Source organism: Trichosurus vulpecula, chromosome 3 (assembly GCF_011100635.1).
Source record: "Trichosurus vulpecula isolate mTriVul1 chromosome 3, mTriVul1.pri, whole genome shotgun sequence".
NCBI classification, from domain to species: Eukaryota; Metazoa; Chordata; class Mammalia; order Diprotodontia; family Phalangeridae; genus Trichosurus; species Trichosurus vulpecula.
This window is the reverse complement of record NC_050575.1, coordinates 351,706,377-351,714,760: the sequence shown is the minus strand read 5'-3', so window position 1 is coordinate 351,714,760 and position 8,384 is coordinate 351,706,377. Positions and strand designations below refer to the sequence as shown.

General features: G+C 39.6%; 1 pseudogene; it reads left to right on the top strand.

Annotated features, from left to right (window-relative positions):
• The first annotated feature begins 1,329 nt into the window (after window positions 1-1,329).
• Window positions 1,330-2,214, top strand: LOC118844129 (annotated as a pseudogene).
• The last annotated feature ends 6,170 nt before the right edge of the window (window positions 2,215-8,384 follow it).

Genomic DNA, 8,384 nt, shown 5'->3' with positions numbered 1-8,384 from the left:
GCTTAGCTTAAGCCCCTTTTAAAAGCTGTTAAAGTGATTTGAGATGATGGTTCTGGTAATATGTGTAAATATTGTTGTAGCCCTGTTAAGCTTTGTTCTCCCAGAAAGAGAAGCTGTGGGCAGGAGCCCCTGGAGCCTACTGTCAGGTAGAAAGAGCTTGGAGCGGAGCAGTCCCTGTGGGCTGAGACCTGGAACAGGAGTGGAGAACCACCTATGTGTGAATCCAGGTGAGAGTCAGGAGTGGTCAGCCCACAGAGGAAGAGCCACAGAGGTCAGCCCACAGAGGAAGTCAACTTGGAATCAAGATGAAAGAGGACTTTACTTAGATGCTTGGTATTGATTAAGGAGATTGTTCTTACTGTGACCTAAGGGTGTTTGGTGTGGTATTTTCTGCTACCCCTTAAGAGTAAGAGTAAGTAAGAGCATTCTGGGGAATGCTACTGAATGCAATGATATATGCTATATGCCATATGATATACTGAGTGCTATGATATGTGTATGTATGTGTGTATGTGTGATTAGATGATGTGTTTTGCTTGAGGATGTTGCTATGAATGTTATGCTTTGGTTTATTGAACAATGTTTAGTATCTGAATAAATAGAGAGTTCATTATACTATGAGATTAGACCCTTGAAATTATTCACAGCAGCAGTCCTCAGATGTGCTGCTGTGATTGGCGTTACAGGAAGCTAACCCCACCAACTGCCAATGAACTGTTACCCACAGGAAAGGCAAACTAGCCTAGCTGAAACAGTAAGACACTGCCTAAGAGATAAGCATGTGCTGGGTAAATCAAACCACCACCACTACCTTGACCATCATCTACCCACAGACCTTCATGAAGATAGATCAGGACCCTGAATGTAAAAGCCTTGGAAATAGAATTGCTTTCAGCCCAGTGCACCCAGACATCATCCTGGAAATCAAGCCCAGTGGAGATTCAGCCTAGTGACTGCTTCCATAGGTTCTATAGTCACAGCTACTAGAAACCCAGAATAAAAAGTTTCTGTCAACTGAAATCCTTGGCACTGTCAAATGACTCAGCATCAGATACTGATATGACTTTATCTATAGAAGTGACATTAAAAAAGGCATTATCATTTGTTTTGCCACTGTACCCTGAGGACCATGAGACCTTTCCATCTGACTTACAGCTAAAACCTTCCATATACATTGTTTGTCCCATCAGAATGTGAGCTCCTCGATGGCAAGCACTGTCTTATATTTCTAATTGTATCGCCAGTACTTTGCACATAATAAGTGCTTAACAAATGCTTTATTCATTCATTCATCATAAAAATGGCTTTGATTCTTTCCCTTCTCTCAAGATGGTGGACAAAAAGCCCCCAAAGGAACCAAAGGAAAAGAAGGTCAAAAAGGAAAAAAAGGAGAACAAAAAGGAAGATGTGGCTGAAAAGGTGGTGAAAAAGCCTCGAAAGCATTGCAGTCGGAACCCAGTCCTGGCCCGAGGGATTGGTAGATACTCCAGGTCTGCAATGTATTCCCAGAGAGCCACGTAGAAGCGGAAATATGCTGCACCAAAAACCCAGATTGAAAGGAAAAAGAAAGAGAAGGTGCCTGCTACTATTTCAAAGCCAGTTGGTGGTGATAAGAATGGAGGAACCTGTGTGGTAAAGATTCACAAAATGCCTTGGTATCACCCTACTGAGGATGTGCCTAGAAAGCTGCTAAGTCATGGCAAAAAGCCCTTCAGCCAGCATGTGAGGAGACTTTGAGCTAGCATCAAGCCAGGCACCGTTCTGATCATGCTCACCAGCCGCCACAGGGGCAAGTGAGTGGTTTTCCTGAAGCAACTAGCTAGTGGCTTGCTACTGGTGACTGGACCTCTGACCATCAACGATGTTCCTCTGAGAAGGACCCATCAGAAATTTGTCATTGCCACCTCTACCAGGGTTAACCTTTCTGGTGTAAAAATTCCAAATCATCTTACTGATGCTTACTTCAAGAAGAAGAGGCTCCGTAAACCTAGACACCAAGAAGGAGAGATTTTTGACACAGAAAAAGAGAAATACGAGATTACAGAACAGAGCAAGGCCAATCAGAAAACAGTGGACTCTCAGATCCTGCCCCAAATCAAGAAAAATCCTCAGCTCCGTGGCTACCTGCATTCTGTATTCTCTCTCTCCAATCGAGTTTAGCCACACAAACTGGTGTTTTAAATGCCTTCCAGAGAACTCTTATTAAAATATTTGGAATAGCTAAAAAAAAATGGCTTTGATTATATTTTAATAGACAAGAAACAACTGTTATTCTTCAATCAGCTATGTACAATATAATACTGATGTGTTAAAACAAAGATCAAAGTTAGTATAAAACTAGAAGAATAAAAATGAGAAAAAAGAAATCATGTGCAATTAAAAACCTGACCTATTTAAACAAGTTACTAATAATAAAAATGGTATATGGTTGGAACAAGATACATAGACACTGATTTCAATAGCTTCTGGTCAAGTTTTATATGGAAATTAAACTAATTTAAGTCAACTGCCATAATGGGAAGGCCAAAAGAGCCTTTAAAAAAATTCCTTAGTCAGCAAACACTTGACTTACTTGCCAGGTAGAGAATTGTGACAGTCATGGGTTATATTGGTTTAGAATGCAAACTAGTTTATCAAATATTACAAAGAAGGACAGTGAAAGATTTTAAGTAGTATCACCTTATAAAACAGAGGAACAGTGGAAGTTAAAATAAGATTAAAGCAAAACTGGCCAGAGATCTAACTGCAAAGTCATCCTGAGAACATTTAAAAAGGAAGCCAGAAAGAGGACAACAAACTGTTGAAAGATAGAAAAGATTTATAAAGATGTTCATAACAAACTCTTCACACAATCAAGGAAAATATAGCCACCACAAAGAGATAGAAACTAAGGAGGTGCCCATCAACTGGGGAACAGCTCAACAAATTATGGTATATGAAGGTAATAACATATTATTACACTCTAAGAAATAGTGAAAAGGATAGTTTCAAACCTGGAAAGACTTTTATGGACTGACATAGAAAGAACCAAGAGAATGGTTTATACAAAAACAGCATTGTAAAAATAAACCTATTTGAACTCTGATCAATACAATGACCAACTGATCAAATACCATTCCAGAGAACCAATAATGAAGCATATTACTTACCTTCTGACAGTAGATGATAGACATATCACCGTGCAGGTAGAGATACAGTTTTGGATATTCCCAATGAGGGAATTTGTTTTGCTTAATTAAGCATGGGGGAAAGGAGGGAGAAGAAAAAAAAAAGGATGAGGTTCCCCCAAAATGAGGAGAGAACAGAAGACCAGAGAGAATCACAGACAAGCATGAGAGCTTTGAAAATTAAATATTGAATTTATTATATACTCGAAAAAGAAGAAAGCTGTATTTAATAGAGATTTATACTTTCAGGTACAAATCTCTTTTTCTGTTCCATTGGGTATAAGGAAGTTCTCATTTTAGTTGGCGTTTCTTTATATCATAATATTTATGTATATATAAAGATATGTGTACATGTATTATTTATATGTATGTATGTATGCATATGCACATGTATGTATGTAAAAAAGAGACACTGGCCTAACCTTCCACCTAGGAGAACCAAGTAGAGGAAGACTTCCTATGGTCCAGAATATGACAAGCCAGTTAAGTGACAGTCTCGATAGTTCATATATATCACATACAATACGTATAATGTAGTATGTATCTTGGACAGACATTGCAAATGGACAGTGAATTGGTACCAGACAAAATGGGGGAGGAATGTGAGCTAAATTGCCTTTGGGAAATTGCTAAGTTCCTTGAATTACCCCAATCTTCTCCCCTGGACTAAATTGCCTTCAGGAAATTGCAAAGCACCTTTAGTGACCCCCAACTTCCAGAGAATGACAAAATCCAAAAGTGTTGCTATATGGCTGTAAAAAATGGAAGACAACCCCACCCCACCACCGGGCTGAAAATAAATATCACACAGATGGCAATAAAGAGGCACACAGTGGATGGGCACAGGCTGCAACATACAAAGATGAGGAATTTCAAAGGAGTGAAAGATAACATAAGGGAAATGTATGATGCGAAGGGAAGATAGGCAGATCATATGGCAAGGACAAGATGAACAAGAACTCTACTGGTATCCTCACCACATCAAGAGAAACGGAGCATATGGGGTGGCTCCCCTTTAGTGAATTTATGGGAGGATACGGACAAGACTCAAATAGGATGACCAGGTGTGAATAAGTTTGCAATCTGCACGATTGGAGAGAACAACTAAGTCAATGAGATCACAGACTGACTTAAGCATTTGAATATCACTCCAGGAGTAATGGGGATGTAGTTGTAGGTTAAGCAGGCTGCAACATATAGCACATAATGAATTACAAAGAAGTAGAATAAAGAATGTTGTCAAAATAATAGGTGATTGAAAATAAGATGAATTGGTCACATGGGGAGGGGAATGAATTACTGAATTGACAATTCATAGGAGCCACTTGTATCCTCATGATATCAAAAGAAAAAAAGGCATTGTGTGAAAGTCACTTAAGTCACTAAAACAGCCCATGCTATTTGGTGCAAAGATCCCATTGCTAAGCATGTGAACCAAGGAAGTCAACAACAGAAAGATCCCATAACACTAAAATATTAATAGTATCATTTTTTATAGTAGCGTGGAACTGGAAACAAAGTAGATGTCTGTTAACTGGGAGATAACTGAACCAATTGTGGTATATGAAAGTGTAGCTCATGTTCTGAGATGACTATCCCAACTCCTATTCACCACTCAGTTCCCCAGGATGTAGCTTTTACATCCTTTAGGACTCGGGGTTGGGGTGGGGAGCCAGGGGAGGATAGAGAAGGGGGATCTCTAGTACTATAGTTCATAAGCCCCCACTGGTGTATTCCCTGCCACAATTATCAGTTGAGAATCAATTTAGTCAGCCAATCTCAATTAGCTTTTACAAAGAGTCTTTACCAAGGTGGTCTAGTTGGTACAGTGGGTACAAACATTTCCCCAAGTCTATGACATAGTTTCCCACCAGTACATATACAGTCCAGAGGAAAGTGGGCTAAATTCAGCTCCTTGTTGCTGGAAGTCCTTTTCTCTTTTGCATGGGGCACTCAAGAGGTTTCTCTTAGGCATGATGTGGCTGGTTTCTTTTGTGGAGCCATGAATCTGCATCCAGTCTGTCCTTGGTTCCCAATGCATAGACTGTTGCCAGCTGCTACTCTCCTGGGGGAAAGATGTTAGAATGCTGATGGGAAAAAGGGAAATCCAAAATCTTTCAGACCTTTCAAAACATGCAAGGTCCTTCTTTGGCCAAGGATGAGGTGGGAGTAGGAGTGAAGAAGACCAAGACCAAGGTCAAAGTGTTCTCCTCGCCACAAGTGACTCATCAAGGGGGTTAACTGGAGCACTCTCTCCTTCTTTGCAGAATTTGAATGTCTCAAATAACTTTAGTTCAGATCTAGCTTGATATTTTATAGATGACCCCTAGATTAGGATCAAATTTTCTCAGCCAATATGAAGACTCTTCCTGAGCAACATCATTCAAATTCACCCAGAAGCTTGGTCAGAGATATCTAAATTGATCAAGGTCTTTTCATCCTTAATTAGAATGCTTTTGACTGGTTTAATCCAATCAAGAAAAGTTCCCACCCCGTTAAGGTAGCATTTAGTTATTTACTTAGCGGGGATGGAATAATTTGATTTACTTTATTAACCACACTCTCACAAATGGGATGGAATATTGCTGTGCCACAAGAAATGACAAGTATGAAGAATTCAAAGAAGTGAGGTAAGATTTATATGAACTGAAAATTAAAAAGAATCAGGAAATAACATATGGAAGTACCCTAATAATGAAAACAGAAAGGAAAAAAAAAAGAAATTGAATGCTATGTTCAGTTCGATGAGGCTTGGTCTTAGAGGAGAGTTGAGAAAATGTCCCTCCCTTCCTTCTTTGCAGAGGTGAAAGAATACGGGTGTGGAACATTGAATTGTCAGACATGACAGATGTGTTAGTTGTTTTTGCCAAACTGACTTTTTTCCTCTCTTTCTTTTTTCTTTGTTATCAGAGGCAGGAGAGGAAGAAAATGTATTCATAAATGAAGATGTATAAGAAAGTAACCTTAAATATAAATTAATAGAATAGAATAGAATGCCTCCAGTACACTGAATAGACACCTAGGAGCAAACTCATGGGAGAAGATGGACAAGAGTTGTGCAGGATGGGCAATCATTGCTGTGATCTGCATAAGATCACATATTTCCCAAAAAGTAAACTGGTATGAAGTACTGGCAGGAGGTTACTAAAGTATCCTGGAACCCTAAGACACCTTCATTTTCAACTCTACATTTCAATTTCATCTGACGTAATAATTCAAGACAAACAAGTCCCCATGCTGCCATGCTATTCTTTATCTCACTATTTTCAGCAAGAGAAACAAAACTCCATGCATTTTTAATGATGAGTGCTCTGGATAAGTCCTGAAAAGCCATGTAACAAAGCCACAAAATAAACTGAAGCCAATTGATCCCAATCTTTTGAGATCAAACGTAAGGTTACTGAACCATTTCTGGGAAAGAAAATGAAAATATGATGTTTGAACACCAAGCAGGAACTAGGTCTGGTTATAATGTCTCTGCCACAATCTCTGTTTATTATACTGAGTTCTCCAGGAACAGGGGCAAGTCAGTGAACCAGGAAGGAGCTTTATTCATTTCTCAGAGAGACTCTGTCTCAGAGGCATTAAGTATCTGTCACTGGGAAAGAAATTGTTCCACCCTCACTGTGAAGGTTGAGAGGGAAGGTACCCCCCATGTTGCCTCCCAGAAGCTTTCATGGAGGAAAGAGCAGGAATTCTTATGCTGAGTAAGAACCACTGATCAGTCTCCAAAGACTGGTCCAGGACAACATGTTCCCTGTCCCCACAGGAAGTTTCAGCAACATAATACCCTCACGATGGGAGTCACAATGCAAGGATATGAACCTAAACTGACCTGAGCTGTTGCACACTGTGATGCATAGGGCTTTTGATGTTTCAAATTCAGGACATTAGCTAAATTAAATGCCCAGGTGTCCTGCTGATTGCTTGAGCTGTCAAAAGGGGTTTTTCAATATGGAGTAAGAGAACCATAAGAGCTAAGTCAAGCGACATTTCTGAGATGGTCCTTCTCAAACCTCTTCCCAGAAGCCACCTCGAGTATGCAGAATGGGTTGAGCAGCTTCCACATTCAGACCCAGGAAAGTCCATTATTTTTATTCGAACATTTTTGCATTCTTTGGAAATCCCGCCATCTTGACTGTCAAATGCTGTGGCAATAATATCTCATTGAACTTTTCTCTCTCAGGCAGCAGAAGGTGACCAAAGTCTATCACTGTGAAATGAATACTTCACAGAGAAGCACCATAAACTGGCATTCATTCTCGGTGATTATCATGCTGAGTCAGAGGTTAAGCCAAGCAGCAAATTGGAGCAGAGTGGCCTTTCTGCTTGAGGCTTCCTCGAGATGGAATGGTATAATGGAAAGAGCCAGGAGACCTGGGTTCAAATCCAAATTCCACCATTTACCACCTGGGTGACACTAAGCAAGTTATTTGACCTCCTGGCTCTCAATTTCTTTAACTATAGGAATAGGAGGTCATACTAGATGACATTAAAACTCTATATCCTGTGAAAGCCTCAGCCTCTCGAGGAGAAAGAAATCCTCTAGCACAAAGACCACTGCTGTTTGGTTTTTACTTATGTAAAAACAACTTAAACAACCAAGCAGGAGCTATAAAATACCTGAAGTCCAGAAGCAGTCATAAAACGAGAGACTTGTTAGAACCTGACTCTTTTCTCTTTCATCCCCCCTGGATATTCAGGGAGATTAAAAATCCATTGCTTGCTTCTTAGAATTCTATTGGATTTTTTTTTTCCTACCTCACACCCATTACTTAAAATTACACTGTCAGGAAAGAAATACACGGTATACTGTACAAAATAATGCTGAAGTAACATTTATCGCCTTGCAAAGACATTTAGAAAAAAAAGAATATAATTGACCCCTGTCCCTCAAAGTCCATGTATGTGTTGAGGGAAGAAAGAGATTCACTCCAGGCCTCTGACTTCTTATTCCTTATTTGTAAAATGAAAGGTTTGGATTAAATGATCTCAAAAGTCCTTTCCAGCCCCCAAACCTATGATCCTGCAATCACTCATGAGGAAAAGTCAAAGAGGGATCTTGTAAAATCTTCACGTTGGACTTTAGGTTTATTTGGTACTTATTTGGTACACCCCCATTCTCCCAAACTGAAATCCATAGCTCTTGGATGTAATGCATTAAGGTGACCTGAATTTTTCCATGGTGGTTTATATCTGCATCGGTACAACTTTGGA